General features: G+C 42.6%; 1 long non-coding RNA gene across 1 annotated transcript in view; it reads left to right on the top strand.

Moving 5' to 3' along the window:
• The window catches only part of LOC308403258, a 42,963-nt gene extending 22,936 nt beyond the window's left edge, over positions 1–20,027 (top strand). Inside the window, exon 3 of the long non-coding RNA XR_013972887.1 lies at positions 19,456–20,027. This is a non-coding gene — a long non-coding RNA (uncharacterized lncRNA). The remainder of the gene's footprint in view (positions 1–19,455) is intronic.
• Positions 20,028–20,234: the final 207 nt, after the last annotated feature.

Raw genomic sequence — 20,234 nt, 5'->3', positions numbered from 1 at the left:
TTTGGATAAAGCAAGTGTCTTGTAGTGGAAAGAGACAAATTGTGAGGGACATTTATAAAACGAAAAAATCCCACAAACCTTAAAGTGCACTTGAAAAGCTCACACCAGAAGGCTAACCTAGCTTACCTTGAAAACAGAAGCTAACCCCAGGCAAGGCAGCGTGATGCATCCCGAGATAACAGGACGGGGACATCTACATAACTGTGTGAGTCAATTGCCTTCAAAAAGTTTATCAATTCACTTGAACCAAAATTATGAACACCCGGTGCTGCAAGAGTTAATAGTTAATAGTCTCAACACCCAAGGATAAGCAGAAGAGCATGACTGATACGATGAAACTGGGATTTTGTTACACTTAATTTTTGCAAACACAACTAAAACTATAACTGAAACTATCCATCCATCCATCCATTCGCTTCCGCTTGTCCTTTTCAGGGTCGCGGGGGGCGCTGGAGCCTATCCCAGCTGTCATAGGGCGAGAGGCGGGGTACACCCTGGACAGGTCGCCAGTCTGTCGCAGGGCCAACACACAGGGACAGACAACCATTCGTGCTCACATTCACTCGCACATTCACACCTAAATAAATAAAGATGGCGCCGGTGAGGTCGGCTGCCGTCACGACTGCTCCGACCACTTTTTCTTTGTCTTTGCTTTTTAAGTTAGTTTTCAGCGTTTCTAAATCTGCAAAATCCTCACCATTGGGTACATTAGGTACGGCAGTGACACTCTTGTTTCTATTGGTATACAATGTACTCACAATTCGAAGTTTTTAACTCCGGATCCGAGCTGGCCGAGTGAGATCTCGAGGGAGAACAAAGGGAAGCGGCGGCGGCCTAGAGGGAAGCGAGCCGGCGTCAGGAACAGGCTGAGAGCTCGTACACACCGCACACCTCTGCCTAGCATCCTGCTCGCCAACGTCCAGTCACTGGAGAACAAGCTTGACGACCTCAGGGCCAGGATAAAGTTCCAGAGAGACATTCGGGACTGCAATCTCCTCTGCTTCACCGAGACATGGCTGAACCCAGCGGTGCCGGACCACGCCATCCAGCCGGCCGAGTTCTTCTCGGTTCACCGCATGGACAGGACACGGGACTCGGGGAAGTCAAGGGGAGGCGGCGTGTGTTTAATGGTGAACAACAACTGGTGCAACAGTGCGAACGTTGTTCCTCTCACACGCTCCTGCACACCAAATCTGGAACTACTGTCCATCATGTGTCGTCCTTTTTATCTACCTCGGGAATTTACATCGGTCATTGTAAGTGCCGTTTATATTCCACCACAAGCGGACACGGTCACCGCCTTATGCGAGCTGCATGAGGCACTCACACAGCACCAGACACAACACCGGGACGCTGCGCTTATTGTGACGGGGGACTTTAATAGCGCCAACCACAAACGCGCAGCGCCGAACTTTTATCAACACATCACCTGCCCCACCAGGGGTGAAAGGACACTGGACCACTGCTACACTACGGTCAAGGACGGCTACAAGGCACAATCCCGCCCCCCGTTTGGCAAATCTGATCACGCCGCCATCTTCCTCATGCCAAAATACAAACAAAGGCTGAAACAGGAAGTTCCAGTTCAGAGGAAGGTCGCGCGCTGGACGGATCAATCGGTGGCCGCGTTACAGGACGCACTCGATGATGCAGACTGGGGCATGTTCAGAAACAGCTCCGACGATGATGTCAACGTGTTTACGGAAGCGGTTGTGGGATTCATCGGGAAACTAGCGGATGATACCGTGGAGACAAAGACTATCACAACGTTTCCCAACCAGAAGCCGTGGGTGGATAAAACCATCCGCGACGCTCTGAGATCCCGCACCGCTGCCTACAACACGGGACTCATGACGGGGGACATGGACCCGTACAAAGCCGCGTCATATAACGTGCGGAGGGCGGTGAAAGAGGCGAAGCAGCGCTACGGGAGGAAACTAGAGTCACAACTCCAACAGAGTGACTCTAGGAGCCTGTGGCGGGGACTAAGGACAATAACGGACTATAAAGCACCAACAACCGGTATGACGAACGCGGCCGTGACTCTGGCAGACGAGCTGAACACTTTCTATGCTCGCTTCGAGGCTGCAGCTAAGGTCTCCAACAATGCTAGTGTTAGCGGCGCTAACGGCTGCAGACAGGAAGATACTGCCAGCACCGGAAACGTGCTCGTCATCTCCGAGCATGAAGTAAGGAGAGCCTTCAAGAGAGTGAACACCAGGAAAGCAGCAGGACCAGACGGCATCCCAGGTCGTATCCTAAGAGACTGCGCATACCAGCTAGCTCCTGTGTTCACTGAGATATTCAACATCTCTTTATCTCAGTCGGTGATCCCCACATGCTTCAAAGAGTCCATCATTGTTCCTGTCCCGAAGAAACCCCACCCTGCTTCTCTCAATGACTATCGCCCTGTAGCCCTCACCTCAGTAGTGATGAAGTGCTTTGAACGCCTGGTCAGAGACTTCATCATTTCTTCACTACCAGACACACTGGACCCACTACAGTTCGCTTACCGTCCAAATCGTTCCACAGACGATGCCATCTCTCATCTCCTCCACACATCACTCACTCACTTGGACACTAGAAGGGGGAATTATGTTAAAATGCTCTTCATAGACTACAGCTCTGCATTTAACACCATAATTCCCTCCACACTCACCACCAAGCTGGAGCATCTGGGACTCAGCTCATCTATGTGTCAGTGGATCTCCAACTTCCTAACTGGCAGACCACAGGCAGTAAGGATGGGCGGACATGTCTCAGCCTCCACCACTCTCAGCACTGGAGCCCCCCAGGGGTGTGTTCTGAGCCCCCTGCTGTACTCTTTGTACACATATGACTGTGTGGCCACTACCAGCTCCACCACCATCATCAAGTTTGCTGACGACACCGTCGTGGTGGGCCTGATCTCTGATAACAACGAGACGGCCTACCTGAAGGAGATTAGGAATCTGGAGAACTGGTGCCAGAGGAACAACCTCCTTCTAAACGTCAGTAAGACAAAGGAGCTGATAGTGGACTTCAGCACTAAGCAGGAGAGGAACTACCAGACCCCCGTCATCAACGAGTGCCCAGTGGAGAGAGTGGACAGCTTCAAATACCTCGGAGTTCACATCACGCAGGACCTGTCATGGTCCTGTCACATCAACACCGTGGTGAAAAAGGCCCGACAGCGTCTCTACCACCTCAGACGCTTGAGAGACTTCCAACTGCCCTCCAAGGTGCTCAGGAACTTTTACTCGTGCACCATAGAGAGCATCCTGGCGGGAAACATCTTAACCTGGTTCGGGAACAGCACCATGCAGGACAGACGAGCTCTACAGAGGGTTGTGCGGTCAGCTGAGCGCACCATCCGCTCCGAGCTCCCTGACCTGCACTCAATCTACAGCAGGCGGTGCTGGACCAAGGCCAGGAAGATCGTGAAGGACCTCAGCCATCCCAACAACAGACTGTTCTCTCTGTTGAGGTCAGGAAAGCGATTCCGCTCCCTGAAGACCAACACAGAGAGACTGAGGAGGAGCTTCTTCCCGCAGGCGATACGGTCTCTCAATCACACCACCACACAGTACTGACCCACACATATGGTTCTTACACACACACTGGACTTTCTGGACTTTGGTTTTGCACAACACTGGTCACTATATTCTTCATTTCCGGTTAATACTTGTACAGCTGCTGTTATTGTGTATATATTTATTTATATTTAGATTTCTTCATACATTCTTATATAGTTCTATATTGTGTATTGTGTATTTTGTTGTACAGTTATTTTATTTTCAACTTTAATTTATATATTTATCTTTATCTTATTCTTCCCAGTTAAATTTACCCTTCATTCTAATTTGTGTTGTACAGTTATTTCATTTTTAACCTTAATTTATATTTTATTACTTCCTAGTTAAATTTACCCTTTTTAATTTTTCATATTTATTTCCTATCTTATTCATAGCCTTTTCCTTTTTTGTTCTCTTTAGGTCACGAGCAGTTGTCCAAGCATTTCACTACATATCGTACTGTGTATGACTGTGTACGTGACAAATAAAATTTGAAATTTGAATTTGTTGTTTCCTCATTCTGAGAAATTTGTATCCAATTTCTGAAATTTTATACATACTTCCATGATCCTTTTCACTCTTCTCCTCCGCTTTATATACACATTGTTACGTTTCGGTGTTGTCAGTGTGTTGTTTTTGGCGTGACTGTTATGTGTTTCCTGTTTTACTTTGAAAGTCTGTGTTATCTTAGTCTTTTCAGTTTACGTTTCCCTGTCTCGTCAGTTCTGAGTTGCCCCAGCTGTGTTTCCCTCTTGTTGTCCATTTTCCTGATTGCTCCCTCTAGGTATTTAAACCCTGTGTTTCAGTGTGTCATGGTCGCGATCTCCCCCGTGTTGTAAATAGTTTGGTGTTTTGTTGTAAATAAATAGTTTGTTGTAAATAGATTTGTCGATACTTTCGTTTCGGGATTTTGGTGGTGAGCTTTAGTGGGGGTTTTTTGTGTGTGTGTTTTTTTTTTTCTTTATTTTTACTTTTTTCGTGTTGCACTCCGGTTGCCTAGGCCGGGGTGTAACATATGGGGGCTCGTCCGGGATTGCCTTCGCTGGGGGGTCCGGGGACCGCCCCAGCCTTTGTCGTCGCTGGAGGGTCCGTGGGACCGCTCCAGCCTTCATCCGCCTTCGCTGGAGGGTCCGTGGGACTGCTCCAGCCTTCATCCGCCTTCGCTGGAGGGTCCGAGGGACCGCTCCAGCCTTCGTCGTCTGCTGGAGGGTCAGTGGGACCGCTCCAGCCTTCATCATCTTCGTCTGCCTTCGCTTCAGCTGTCCGTCTCCGCTGGAGGGTCCGAGGGACCGCTCCAGCCTTCGTCGTCTGCTGGAGGGTCAGTGGGACCGCTCCAGCCTTCATCATCTTCGTCTGCCTTCGCTTCAGCTGTCCGTCTCCGCTGGAGGGTCCGAGGGACCGCTCCAGCCTTCATCCGCCTTCGCTGGAGGGTCCGAGGGACCGCTCCAGCCTTCGTCGTCTGCTGGAGGGTCAGTGGGACCGCTCCAGCCTTCATCATCTTCGTCTGCCTTCGCTTCAGCTGTCCGTCTCCGCTGGAGGGTCCGAGGGACCGCTCCAGCCTTCATCCGCCTTCGCTGGAGGGTCCGAGGGACCGCTCCAGCCTTTGTCGTCTGCTGGAGGGTCAGTGGGACCGCTCCAGCCTTCATCAGCTTCGTCTGCCTTCGCTGAGGGGAGGGTCCGTGGGACCGCCCCAGCCTTTGTCGTCGCTGGAGGGTCCGTGGGACCGCTCCAGCCTTCATCCGCCTTCGCTGGAGGGTCCGTGGGACCGCTCCAGCCTTCGTCGTCTGCTGGAGGGTCAGTGGGACCGCTCCAGCCTTCATCGGCTTCGTCTGTCTGGATCAAACTTTTCACTTGGTGTTAAATGTTTGATTTTTGGGTGGGGGGAACTGTTACGTTTCGGTGTTGTCAGTGTGTTGTTTTTGGCGTGACTGTTATGTGTTTCCTGTTTTACTTTGAAAGTCTGTGTTATCTTAGTCTTTTCAGTTTACGTTTCCCTGTCTCGTCAGTTCTGAGTTGCCCCAGCTGTGTTTCCCTCTTGTTGTCCATTTTCCTGATTGCTCCCTCTAGGTATTTAAACCCTGTGTTTCAGTGTGTCATGGTCGCGATCTCCCCCGTGTTGTAAATAGTTTGGTGTTTTGTTGTAAATAAATAGTTTGTTGTAAATAGATTTGTCGATACTTTCGTTTTGGGATTTTGGTGGTGAGCTTTAGTGGGGGGGTTTTGTGTGTGTGTGTTTTTTTTTTTTTCTTTATTTTTACTTTTTTCGTGTTGCACTCCGGTTGCCTAGGCCGGGGTGTAACAACATCTTCGTCTCTACCTTCACCTCCAAACAAACATGCACATTCTTCCCTCTACCTCCAAACCGGACCCTGTGGCACAGCTCTGTGAAGCTGGGGTCTGACCATAATGCCCCTGTTGTTGCTGGCCTGCAGGCTTCAGAGCCTGGGAATAGATTAGATGCCTCCATTCCCACTCTGTGACACCCATCCAGGCATACCTGCATGCAAGACAATCTTCTAAGAATGTCCAGACTTGTTTAAGGGGCTGTTGTTGCTGCTTTGTCTCATGCCATTCCCAGATTCCTGCAAGGCCCAAGGCCAGACCTAAGGGAGTATTGGTTTGTGGTAAAGAAAAGCAGAAATACATTTTTCTTTGTCTGTAAGGGAATTCACCTACTCAGCTTACTCCTCTACCTCTCTCTTCTTCTTTTTTTAAATAGCATAGAAGTGCGTGAGAGTGATCCATCAAGTAGAGTTGACAGAGAGGCAAAGAAGAAAATACGACGGGCGCTGAAATCTTGTGAGAGCAAGAAGAAGCAGAAAAAAAACACAACACGAGGTGATAGAGGGGCAAAGATGTGGAAAAGGTGCACAGAGGTGGAAAAGAATGGTGGAAGGTGGAGAGAAAAGGAAGAGCCGAGAGAAAGACAGAGCAGCTAGTTTTTGTCTCCTCATCAGGGTGCTGTCAGGTTTATAAATAACCGTAATCAATGGCTCAGCTGGCTCCATCCTCTGCACTAATTGCTTTAAGTGCTTAAAAACCAACTCATGTACTTTTTTTCCCAGGACAGCATGGTTATAGAACTGCCACGGTGCTTTTGTCTCGCCCGCCCCTGTTTTATTTGGACCCGTGTGTTTTTGAACCCAGTGGTCATATGATTGTTTTTGTGTGTGCACGGTTGAGGTCTTGAAAAAAAAAAGTGATTAGCACATGACATTGTTCCTGTAAACAGCTGGTCACATAGGATGATAATAGCCCAGCAGAGGTTGATTTTATATTTTTAATTACAAGTTGGTGGAGTTAAGGTATTTATCTTAAACTCTAAAAAATAACCTGTAATATAACCTATAATATTGGGGGATGGGGGGGGGGGGGCAGACAGCAGAACATGGAAACTCAACTTCAGTACGCATGTATGTTACACCATTTTCAACCAGGGTATTGTAAGACTAACAGTACTCCAATGTCATATCAAAAATAGTTCTTTTTTTTTTTATTGTTTTCTTAAATAAGTTGAGGTAAAGATGTAATACTTTACTGGATTATATTCAGAGCGTGGATATTTATGTAGCTAGTGAATTAGCTATTTTGTTTATTAGCCACATAATTAGTTAATTAGTCACATGGTTATTGAGACATACTTGTCAGGGCATCTCTGTATTGTGTTTTCTGTCATTGATTAGTCTTACATCTTTCTTTTTGTATAAGCAGGGTTTCCTTTTCCTAACTGTAGTTATGTACAGTATCAGGATTCTGACCCCTTCTTTCTCAGGTTTGTTGAGCTTTCCCAGTTAATGCAGGACAAATGCCTAAAGTGTAATGACACAAGTGTTTGCGAATTAGTTGAAATCTAGCTCTGCCACTATCTGGACAACTCCACAACAAAGTTTTTAGTGAAACACTTTCCCAGTGAACCTACTTTAAAGGAAACTGAATGTGAACTCAGATTCAGTACATTTTCACACCTACCTTCCAAAACCATTTGGACCAGGGACATTGTTCCAGCTCTTCCTGGCAGATATTTACTGTCTTTGGACTTGCAGGCACAACTCTGCCCATGAACAGGATGAAGGAGCCAAGGCTCCTACTGCCATGAAACCCATGGATTTACTATCCTTTCTATATCACACTGAAAAATGTTCATAAACCTGTTTTCATTACTCTCAAAATGTTTTAGAATATAAGAAGTGGTGAAATAAAAGTTATAGCTTAGATCCAGTAGAATAAATAGGCTAATAGTGGCAGAAACGAGCATTAAAAGATATTGTTGGTAGTCCCAGTAAATTTGAGTATAAGAACAGCTACAGACTATTGTTCAGTGGAACCAGAATATTTATTAATAATAATCCCAGAAAGTATTATGATTTTGTTATGTAATGCACTTAATATATTTATTATTATTTGCTGTAGCGAAGGTAAGTATGTCAGAATTGAGAGAGATTTTGCGACCTGACCAAACCTCAACATCTGACTTTATCTGCCCATTAGTAGTGTAGACATCTGATTCAGGGTCAGTGATTGGCTGTTTTCTTACTGCAGTGCTCTTTAAGATTTGTGGATGACCTCTCTGCAGTACTTAAGATCTTTCATAAATATTTTACAACCCAGTTGTTCATTGTTTCAGGAGAGTTTATCCAAGCCTGGCAACCTCCAGCTACCACTCACCTCACAAAATACAGAGGCCTAATACTCTGTACCTTCAAAAGTTACATTTATATAGCACCAACTTCTTTATATTTGCTAGTACAGCAAAGTAAAAAAAATGTACATACCCTTTGAACAGAGTTTATGATACTATAGTGATAAACATTATTTTAGTAAAATTTGATTTGCATACTTTTTCTTTCTTGTTAATCATTTATAAGATATTGTGGGATGTGCGGTATGAACTTGTTTTGGCTTTTGAAGTGCTGTGTGCTAGAAAAGGTCTGAGAAACAAAAACAACCAAAAGTGAGATGCAAAATAACATTAAACGTTTTTGACTATGTGCTGATGAAAACCTGCTGAGATACTTCTGAAAATAGAGTTCAGGAGACTAACCAGAGGTAAAGCCCACTGAATGAGACTGCTAATATTTACTGTGGATAAATCTTTGACAGTGCCTGATAAGATCTCTTGTTATGGTCCCTTACTTATATGAGTTATTGTAATAAACAATGTAAACTGGTGGATTCAAAAAGTTGTTAGGTTAAGTTCAGTGTTGGGGAGTATTTAAAATACAAAATATGAGTAACTGTATTCCGTTACAGTTACCGTTTAAAAAGGTGGTATTCAGAATACAGTTACTTTGTTGAAATAAATGGATTACACTGCGGTACTTTCCTGTTTCATATTGTCGCGGGTCAGGACTGTTTGGGTTTTGTTTGACAGCTACGTTCTGTTGTTCCAGGCGGCAGCGTTACGGTTGCCATGGTTACAGGGCGACTCTCTCTCTCTCTCTGCGACTGTGTGTTTCCTGGGTGAGAGAGCGCCTTTTCGTTGTTGTTGTTGTTGTGCTAAGCTAACAGGCAGAATGCTACAAGCATAGCTCTAAAGAATGTAGCATCATGGGCAGTGTAGTCCGTGTTGCAGGGAGAATGGACTGCCATACACGTTATGGGTCTGTGAGCGCGAGGAGGGAGAAAAAGGGGAGTGGAAAACTACGAGTTGTCATCGAGCAAAAACGGGAGCTGGAAGCATGTAAATATAATAATAACCACTGCAGCCAAGAAGAGTGCCTGACGAGCCCAGTTGTAAGTAAGCTATTAAGACTCGACTGTACACCATGTTCGTGTTTTCCTCCGAAAAAAATGTTCAATGTTTCCTTGCTATCTGGGTAAGTTCCGTTGGAGCAGCCTTTCGACGCCTCTCTCTGTCTCTCGCAGGAAAAGTTGACCCACACAACAAAGTAAAGCTATTTTTCGGCTACGAGCCGACAGGGACCCCGCCGTATTAGTCAGAGGTCCCTTTACTACAGTTCGGAGTCGTGGACCTTCAGTAATAGTAATAAATCACACAGCAATAGTACATTCACGTTGTTGTAAAAAGCATGATAATATATTAAGTAATCCAAAGTATTCAGAATACGTTACTGTCATTGAGTAACGTAACGGAATACGTTACAGGATACATTTTGGGGCATGTATTCTGTATTCTGTAATGGAATACATTTTAAAAGTAACCTTCCCAAATGGTGGTCACACCAGATACTGACCGGTTCTGGGTCCCCAGACCCCCAATAGCGCAAAAAACTGCACATTCCAGGGTGGCCTTTTGTTGTGGGCAGTCTGAGGTACACCTGTGCACTACTCATGATGTCAGATCAGCATCCTGATGTGGCACACCTGTGAGGTGGGATGGATTATCTCAATATAGCAGATGTGCCCACTACCACACATTTGGACTGATTTGTGACCACTGTTTGGGAGGGATGGTTATATTGTGTATCTGGAATGAATTTTAGGTCTCTACGTCCATCCCATGGGAAATGGGAGCAGTAACAAAGGTGTTGCATTTATATTTTTGTTGAGTGTATGAAGTGCAGCGAGAGTACGACCGTGCAGCGTTTAAAGCAAGTACTGGAAGTACTGACATTACCTCGAGTTTGACTCTGTGAAAAGTGACAAAAACATCAGCGTCCACTGTACACTTCTTTGTACTAGAGATGGACCGATCCGAAATTACGTATCGGTATCGGTCCGATACTGACCTAAATTACTGGATCGGATATCGGAGAAAAATAAAAAATGTAATCCGATCCATTAAATATCACGAAAGCACCTCACAAAACTTGCAACACGCCGTAACTCACCTCAGAACGTTAGCACGTCGGAGCAGTGTGGTCACGTGATAGAGCGGCTGTGGCATGCGGGACCTGTCGGTGGTCTGGATAGCATGTGGAGCTTCGCTAGCAACCCGGCATTTCATCTCCGACAAAGTTATCCCGAGAGAAGTAAAGCAAGTGTGTAAGTCCATCTCTGAATGTTTGTAAAGCATTCCTGCGTTAATCTTAACAAGCGACTGCCTCTCGCTCTCCGGCTGCTACTTCAATCGTGAAACTGCTTAACGATCAGCTGATCGGCTTTTCTGTCGCGAGTCCGTGTCTCTGGTTTGCTTTTGGCCCACTTTGCACCAGAAAGAGGAAACCAGTGGCTGAACAACAGCAGCACGTTTAAGCTTGATCAGCTGTTGTTTGAATGTATTTAATATTACTTTCTACACCAGGATCTTTTTCTACGTAGCTGACGCTGGTAACTGTGCAGGGGCGGATCTAGCAAAGTTTAGCCAGGGGGGCCGATAGGGCATGAACAGGGAAAAGGGGGCACAAAGACATACTTTTCTTTCTTATTCTCATTTAAAATGTCGAGCTTTTAATAAATAATTATCTGACACCCAAAGTTTTAATTTGATGTAAAATGAATAGAAGTCAATTACTGTATATAGTGACTATTAAGTCTAATATATATACCCTAGTAAGCTATAGTACTTTTTACTTTGGGAAGGTACCATCTGTGCAGTCTGCAATTTTGTTGAAGAAAGATGTTGAATCTATTTAATATTTCTTGAAAAATAATTTATTTCTGTGCATTTTTTCACACTTCATCAAATTAAGGTTGATTACGTCGATTAAGCATCATAAGGTGGAGCGTGAGGGGTGGTTCCCTATTTTTTATTTATTTATTTTTGTTGTTGCTGGGAGTTGGAACCCTATTAGTTAGGTTGCTTAATATTTACGCTAAGTACTCTTTAAAATACCAGAATAGTGAGGATGGTGTAGGTTTAAGTTTATTAGATTGATCAGTATTGCTGAACTATGAAATATTTTTTTTGTATACAGGTATAACAGAATAGCTTTAGTGTAGTTGTTGTTTTAAACTTGAGTATGAACTTGCAGACTTGCAAAATGCAGCAAGATATTTTAAAAAACAGTTTTGTTGATTAAAAAACATTATATCGGATTCATATCGGTATCGGCAGATATCCAAATTTATGATATCGGTATCGGTATCGGACATAAAAAAGTGGTATCGTGCCATCTCTACTTTGTACAGCGAAAAAAAAACTAAACTTCTGAGCGAGCATCGAGCACGCTGCCACGGGAATGTGACATTCACAGAGAAACCCCCGGATCCTCCCACTGACATGACCGCTGCGGCACCGGGCAAACCTCCACCCGCCCCACTCCTGCTAAACAGGTGACAACAGATTTAAGAGACAGGACTTAGTGCTGCTCAATCTTTGATTTTATTTATTTTTTGCTGTGTTTTACTTGCATCTATTTGAAAAAGTGTAAACACAAAACTTTATTTTATTTTATAAGATGGAATCTGCAGAAAATAGGTTTAAATGTTAAACACATTTCTTCAAGTCAAAGACAGTTGCATATAATTAAATTTTTTTGCTTAATGCAATATGCATAAAGTTAAAAGATTAAAACTAAGAAAACATTTTTAAAAAGAGATTTCATTTGATTCAGTTTTATATGATGGATTATGCAGAAAAAAATAAAATTGGGCTAAAAGCTCTATTGCTTTATTACGTATTCAAGTTGTGTATCATGTTTTTTTAAAAATAATTACCGTATTTCCCGGACTACAAAGCGCACCTGAATATTAGCCGCACAAGCTAAAATCAGGGGAAAATCCTGTTTTGTACATACATTAGCCGCACCTGACCAAAAGCCGCAGGTGTTTCAATGTTGACTTATCATATGTAAGAGAATATGCACAAAGCGAATTGTCAGGAAAGAGATGGCTGTTTGGAGACACATCCCTTTTATTAATATTTTGAAAAACAAGTTATGGGTACATATTTGCACATGTGCTGTGCTTCATAAATGAGTAACAAATGTAGTACATAATAACCTACAGCACACCAGAAAAATAGATTCAGACTACCTTTTAGGCTCAGGTGCAGCGACACAGCTTTAACAAGAAGAAAAGTCAGTCATTCACCATCTTTCTCTTCTTCCTGCGCACTAAAACCACCAAAGTCCTCTTCTCCAGTGTCGGAAACGAACAGGCTCAGGATGGCTTCGTCATCCACTCTCAGCTTCTTTCCTTCGTTGTCACTTTCAAAACAAAAGAAATCCTCGTTGTCAGTGTCAGAGTCGAACACCCTCAGAAGGGCCGTGGCGGTGTCCTCTCCATCATGCAGCAGTCCAGCCCTTCGAAATCCGTTGGTGATCGTGGATGTTTTCACACTTTTCCACGCTGTCAGAATCCACCGGTGGAGTTGAGCATAACTTGCTTTTCGCAAGTTTATCGCCGCTCATCATCCACGCCTCCCTCTGAACGCATAGCGCTACTTTGAAGTTTGTTTTTCGCGCTACTTGTACGGCACTATGTTGCCTGGCGGATGGACATGTGACCAACATACCACTCTTGAACCCCGATCCTTCCGCCAAGCAACGTAGTGCCGTACAACAGCGGAACAAACAAAACAAATCGTCTTACGATATCACAAAAATCATGGACAATCCATAGAAAAGCCGCACCTGACTAAAAGCCGCAGGGTTCAAAGCTTGTGCAAAAAGTAGCGGCTTATAGCCCGACAATTACGGTAATTAATTAATTAATTACTTTAATTAATTAAATTAAAAAGTTACTAACTACTCTTGAAATCAGTAATTAGTTAGTAATTACTTTTGTCAAGTAACTTGACCAACACTAGTTAAGACTGTACAACAATACTTCAATAATAATTGAATTGCATTGTTTTAATTTCATTTAATTTTAAATTGAATTACAAATTTTTGAGCTTATTCTTGATGGAAATTGTCAGGCTGTCCATAATAATAATAATAATAATAATAATGGATTGGACATCCATTATTACTCCCAGACAGGGAGGGAAGGAACTCAGATATTAAACAGCATGGAACATCTGGTTAATTTTCAAAACAGAAGACTTGCTTGAGACTGAATTTTCCATTTAGGTGATCGTGGCTCAAGAGTTGGGAGTTCGCCTTGTAATCGGAAGGTTGCCGGTTCGAGCCCCGGCTCAGACAGTCTCGGTCGTTGTGTCCTTGGGCAAGACACTTCACCTACCGCCTACTGGTGATGGCCAGAAGGGCCGATGGCGCGATATGGCAGCCTCGCCTCTGTCAGTCTGTCCCAGGGCAGCTGTGGCTACAACTGTAGCTTGCCTCCACCAGTGTGTGAATGGGTGGGTAAAGCGCTTTGGGGTCCCTAGGGGGGACTAGTAAAAGCGCTATACAAATACAGGCCATTTTCCATTTATGATACTTTCTGCTGTGCTGTGACTCGATGCCAAGGTATTGTCCATTTTAGTCACAGAAAGTCACTGATGCTGGCAGATAGTTGCTACCTGAACAGAGATGAAGCACAGCCTGACATGTGGACAGCAAACAGTTTTTCCCTCTCATTGATTCCCCTGGATGGTACTGCTTGTAAGTAACAACATAGCATGTCTGTTAGAATGTATCTTTTACAGAAACACCGACCTGTGTTTTACTTGAAATCTATACCCTAAACACAACAGCAGTCCTGATATTTCTCTGAGCTGAAGAGTTATCACACAAATGAGCGCTTGGCAATGTTGGAGTGTAGATTGATTTTTCAGGCATGTGAAGGTAAGCGCTTAGTTCCACAGCAAGCGCCCGGCAGTGCAGTGGCTGCTTTTATACTGATCTGTCCTGCTGTCATGGATCAAATCAAAATGAAAAGAACTAAATCTGTGGGACATCCCAGAGGCTTAGCGCGCTAGACAACATCTCTTGTCTTCTTTGTCCTTTGGTTCTTCTTTTTTATTTTATTTTCCTTGCATTTTTTTTTTTTTGCCCTTCTTTTTGTTCCTCTTATTTCCCCACTCTGTCGACCTTTCCTAACCCTCTTTCCTTCTCATCCTTGATCTCTCTAAGGGAAGCTCAACCGAAGAGTTTCTTTTTCAGTGCCCCTGGCAAAAGTTTGTCACTTTCAAGACTGAACTATAAAGTCATCTGTGTAAAGACATTAGCAGAGTTGCACTGAATTACAGCGAGGCCTCCAAAAAATTCCCAATTGTACTTTGACGTAATACTTTGCTGTGTCACATGAAGTGCTATCTCCAAATAAGCATGCCACTTTGGCGTGTGTGTGTGTGTGTGTGTGTGTGTCTCTGTTTTGTTTGGTTTTGGTTTGTGTGTGCAACAAATTGGTTCTTGATGCCAGTTCACTACTAAGAACTTTACATGGAAGCAATAACTGCAGCCTTCTTAGTCTCTTAACTGTTTAGAGAGTTGAGAGTTGATTCTAAAGTTAGCTCCTCTAGTTCTTAAACTATGCTTAACTAAACTTGGGCCTTTCTTTAACTTTCAGATTACAGTAAGATTACATATGTGGCATAAACTTCTCATTGTACATGGTTCTGACTATAAAGTGAGAATCAGCAAAGTGACCTAGGAAAAGGAAAACGAACACAAAGACACACAAAAAGCCCTGTAATAGATATAAACAAGGCAAAACTTTAGAGGAAGAAAGTGTCTTCTGCTTATCGTTATCAGGGTCACAGAGGCCTGGAACCTACTCCAGCCACAATAGGGTGAGAGACAGAGTACACCCTCGACAGGTCACCAGTCTGAAGCAGTGCTAACACAGAGAGAAAGACAACCGTTCAAACATATGGGTAATTTAGAATCACCAATTAACCTAATCCCACTAACTGCATATCTTTGGTCTGCGGGAGGAAGCCAGAGTACCCGGAGACTCAGGCAAACATGCAAACTCCACACAGAAAGGCCCGAGCCAGATGGTGGGGTCAAACTTAGGACCGACGGTGGTAAACATCGTGCCACCATGTCGTCCTGGGACACTACTTATAGACTGATTTTTAGAAAGAAAAACCTTTGAAGAAAGATAAAATCAAAAGCAAAGAGCAGCTTCCCTCAGAATGCAGTTGCATTTGTGGTAGTAGCGGGTGCACATGTGAATTATATTGAGCTTTTCTGTGTAGCTGAAATAAATGGCATTCAAATTATTCTTGGATAATCCATGGATTTCAGGTGTGCATGTTAGATAGTCACAGTTGTTGCATGCTATATAAATTAAAGAGCTTCAGGTAACAATGGTCTCTATTTATTTATAATGGCTCTAGTCCTCCGTGGAGGGAGGAGGTGGGTTATAACATAAACAATATACAGTACAAAAATGTAAACGCTACTGTCTTGCTAGGAATTACCTGTTATTTACTGAGCAGGGCCCAAATACTTTAATTCTATTTATTATTTTGCAAAAAATTTAATAATTAAATAATATACACTGGATACTAATAATTTATTATTAAAGATACATCTACCAACTGCACTATTTCAAGCTACAACTTTAAAGTGATGACTTAATGAAGCAATATTAGTAATAATCAAGTAGTATTATATCATTCAAAATTGATAAATACTGATAAATATACTAATAAGTATAGTACAGTATAAGTACAATGTGATGCTAAAATGTCTGTTCAATTAGACGGCGTATGGATAAGCCTTTTATGAAGTTTGATTTTTTTTTCATTATTCTGATTTCTTATGCTGCCCGGTTACGAGCAGGTTGTCAATAACAAATACACACCTTACATTATAAATTTCTATTTCCAGATTACATATCCAGCCAGCTGTATATTGATAAATAGGAGAACTTATAAGTCATTTTTTACAGCACACTTGCACATTTTCGCAGAGGTAAAAGATACATTCAAATTATGTACAAGTGATGCTGTAATGAAAGGTCTGGGAGGTCCAAGGATGACCCAGCAAATCACCAAAATACATTATGAATAAATGTGAAAAAAAAAAATGTTTACTGTCAATGTCAATGGATGTTTGTGGTAATTAGAGGGCGATGGGTTTAAGTAACAGGGAGTGACTCTTCAAAAATATGTTTTTCTGAAAGATTTGCATAGATACTAAACCAGCTTATCCAGATTTAGGGGAGTTCAAATCAAAAGTGAGCTGTGTGGCCAAATGGCCGATGAACCGTGAGCAAAAACAGATTTTGCTGGGATAAAAACAATTATGTGTGATAAGATTAGAGAGGACAATTAGTGGTGAAACAGCACTTTTATTCAGTGGCATTAGACTAACAAAGAAGTCCTGGGGCTGTTTATTTAGCATAACAAAGGCTATGTAGATGGAGCCAAATAATGTGGGCTAGCCAGACAAAAACAGTCCATCAAAACTCATTAAAGCTGAGAATAAGATACATTAGGAAAATATGATGGTGAAGAAAGGAGGAAGTGAAGCTCTGAAAATAAAGGATGTTTTCATTGTTTAAAATTTCAAATGCTTACTTTGATCAGCACGGTGAAATGTTGAAAGGGTCCACTTTGTATTCTAAAGCAGGAGGCATGGCAGCTGATCCCAGCCGTTATTATTAATGGCCTTCACCTCAGCACACACTGCACAGCGATTCCTTAAAATGCAAAAATGAGATGCCACCACCTGTAGACAGATACAAAGGGTCAAGAGGATAATGTCAGCCAGAGGTTCACAGGTCAACATAGTAAATCTTGTCAAAAGGGATAAACACTGCCTCCGAGCGCACTGACAAGCACTCTCTGTCTCCCAGAATGTGGAAGTCTCATGAAAACTTTATTATTTATCTTCTCCTCTGCTGCTTGTGCCTAAAATGGAGAGGAGAGAAAAGATTGAGCTACACAAGAAAAAATAAAAAGGGTTAGGGCCAAACCACTGCAATAAAAGTGATGTATGAGACGTCACACAGTGATTGGCTCAATACATCACCCTCAAAACGCGAGCCCGTGTGCACGCACGCACACACTCACTCTATGGTGCGCTGAAGTCCTGAATGCCCGTAGGCTAATAGATGCAAGATAAAATAAGAACTTTGCAAATATGGGATGAAGCAATCTTTTATTGGACTGTATTAGCTCCACCCGTAGATCCACACACGCTCACATACTCTCACATATGCATGTTTATTGTTTAATTGGAGCTGTTCTGAAGCTGAAAGCGCAGGAGCATCGGGGCTGAGAATAAGCAGATGGTAACTAAGTGGGATAACAGAAATGGCAACTGACTTGATTGATGTTTCTATTGGTGCTCGCTGATGCTTGGTGCTTCCAGCAACACTTACGAACCTATAAAAGTATGGCGGTGTAAAATTGGGATGGTGCACTTCCTCGCTGCTGCGGAGTCCAAGAATAATTTTTTCTCTGTTCCCTCTGTTTTCACTTTGAAATCAAATAAGGCTCGTCATTCCACCACAAAGACGCTGCACATGTTAGTAAATGTTCATATATTTAGCTGTCTGTAAAAACATCTCAGTCCAGATAAAACTGGTGGAATTACAATCCACATTTTAAAATGACCATGAAAACGGTATTATTGTACAATTACTATTACATTACAACCAGTGCTTTTAAAATCTGTTAGACTTTATACTCCTAGAATAGAACAACTCACACCAACACCTACATTTCGAATATGTTTCCAATTAAAATTGTTGCAAGTAGTAAGATTTGTAGTTTTGTGTGTTTAGGGAAGACTAGGTTATAAGAATTAAGTATATAGTAAGTAATTAAAATAAAATTGAACATATACAAAGGAAACTTGAACACATCAAAGAGCCTGACTGTTTATCACAGCGTTTGTTACCTGTGGAAGATCAGGCTCTGGCTGCTGAGGTGAGTAAACAGCTTTAACATCACTCTGTTTGTTGCTAGGCTTGAAAATATGCTTCAGTAGAACATTTGCATAATGACTGAAACCAGCCCACTGAAGGAACAATGGAGGTCAGTTCCTTAATCGTAATTATGCAAATTCTCATGACCATTGATCAACAACCACTGACCAAAACCCACTGATCAAAGACCACTGATCAATGGCCATGAGTACCATTCACAGAGAGCTGGAGAATGGCTGCAATCACAGCCTTGTAAGATGGCAAAAGATGTACCCTTAGGCCCCCTCCTCGATTCAGAGATGGTCTTTCCCCTTTCACGTTGGGATTGGGGAAACCTGCAGTCAGCTGATTCTGAAGAAGTCACTTGGATGAGTGACGAAACGTTTCTCCCACAAAACGCTATGTCCAGATGAACAGAATCAACTTTTGGAGATGCTTCAATAGACAATCTCCAGAAAACCAGTAATCAACAAAAAACCATTATCTGTGCAAAGATTGATGCTGCTGAAGTGAAACCCAGAAATGTTACAGTGGGTTTAATAAACTCGTAGTCAGGCTTTTTGCCATTTGGCATATTTTGGCACCATTTGTGAGATGAAATTTCTTATGTATTGAAGAGCAGAAATGATTTACATGCCTAAAATAGTTTTATTTTAGTCCCACGCACTTTGGGACTTTTTTCCCTTTGCTTAACTACGCTACCTTTTGCTTTTCCCTTTAAACTTTGTGGGGCCAACTTTGGCTTCTATTGGCCGATCCCTCCTTTTAGTAGCTTGAGCATCACGGTAACATCTTCGTGTTCACATCAGTTCCACCAATCAGAAGTTGCAGGGCGAGAAATACACCTGACACTAAATTTATGACACTTGCCCCCATCCAATCAAATGTCTGTAACTGGGCAGAAAATTGCAACTTTTGATGGGAAATGGCTCTGGGGCATTGAGTTAGTCAGGAAAAAGCTCTCATCCTTTATAAACCACTAATAATAAGACACAGTAAATTGAGAAGTCCTCGTCTTGTGCCTGTGCTGTTTTTGTCATGCTTATACCAAACAACTTGAGTCTGTCACCTTTGTTATAAAGCCCAACATTTTCTAACAGGATTGCATGTCCTGTTTCCCTTTCTCTTACTTTTTTCTCTCTCTGATTAAAAACATAAAGTGTGTCCATGTGATTCTATTAGAAAACTGTTTTCATTCATCAAGTTAACAGAGATATGATAAACTTCTGCTGCTTTTGTTGTTAACTGCCACAGTTGATTTCTTTCTGCAAATGTCCAAACTCAGGTGAGACTGAGAAACCCACCACTGCAGGTGAGAGGTGACAGGACAGAGGCTCTCCACCCCGGTGATACAACAGGACAGATTCAGCAGTGTGTGAGGAAGAGGAGGAGAAAAAGGAGCCAGCAGCAGCTGAGAGATGGAGAGGAGTACAGGGGGAGAACAGACAGACCTTCTCTGTAGTTGAGGGACTGGTGGAAACAGTTAAAACAGTTTCTAGATATTTGCTTTGTGTATTTGCAGAAGTATCTCCAACACAAACTGCAACAGCTGCATACAGGGAACCCCTCACTGATGTTTATCCTGCAGGACAGGATCTGATGGGGAAACAAGGAAAAATAAAGGGAACCACGGATAACTTTGATAATACTTTGATTTATCCAGAGTATTGTTTTCATCACAGTGGGATTGTGCTGGTTTCAGTGTAAAAAGTATGCAGATCATTTAAATACAAAGTTCAAAGAGCTGTGAAAAGTTTGTCAGTATTTTATGAGGACGTCAAGTTTCTGTATCAAGAGCCTCTTACCCTGTTTAATGCTCTCATATCTTCAACATCTTAAGCAAATTATACTGCACAGTTTTCTCATCAATAAAATAATTTTACTGCATCAGTTTGTCTTCCGTTTTATCTGAAACATACAAGGATCAAATCTTATTAGTTTATTTTTGGGATATTGCTCTTAAATATAATTAAAGCTTTCACACAGTGGTCACTATATATTAATATTTGTCTGTCAGACAGTAAAACTGGTATAAATGATATGAAATATAAATTTTCCTTGAAT

Source organism: Rhamphochromis sp. 'chilingali' (genome assembly GCF_963969265.1).
Source record: "Rhamphochromis sp. 'chilingali' genome assembly, chromosome: 9".
NCBI lineage: Eukaryota > Metazoa > Chordata > Actinopteri > Cichliformes > Cichlidae > Rhamphochromis > Rhamphochromis sp. 'chilingali'.
The sequence above is the reverse complement of the archived record's forward strand: the minus strand, read 5'-3'. Positions and strand labels throughout refer to the sequence as shown.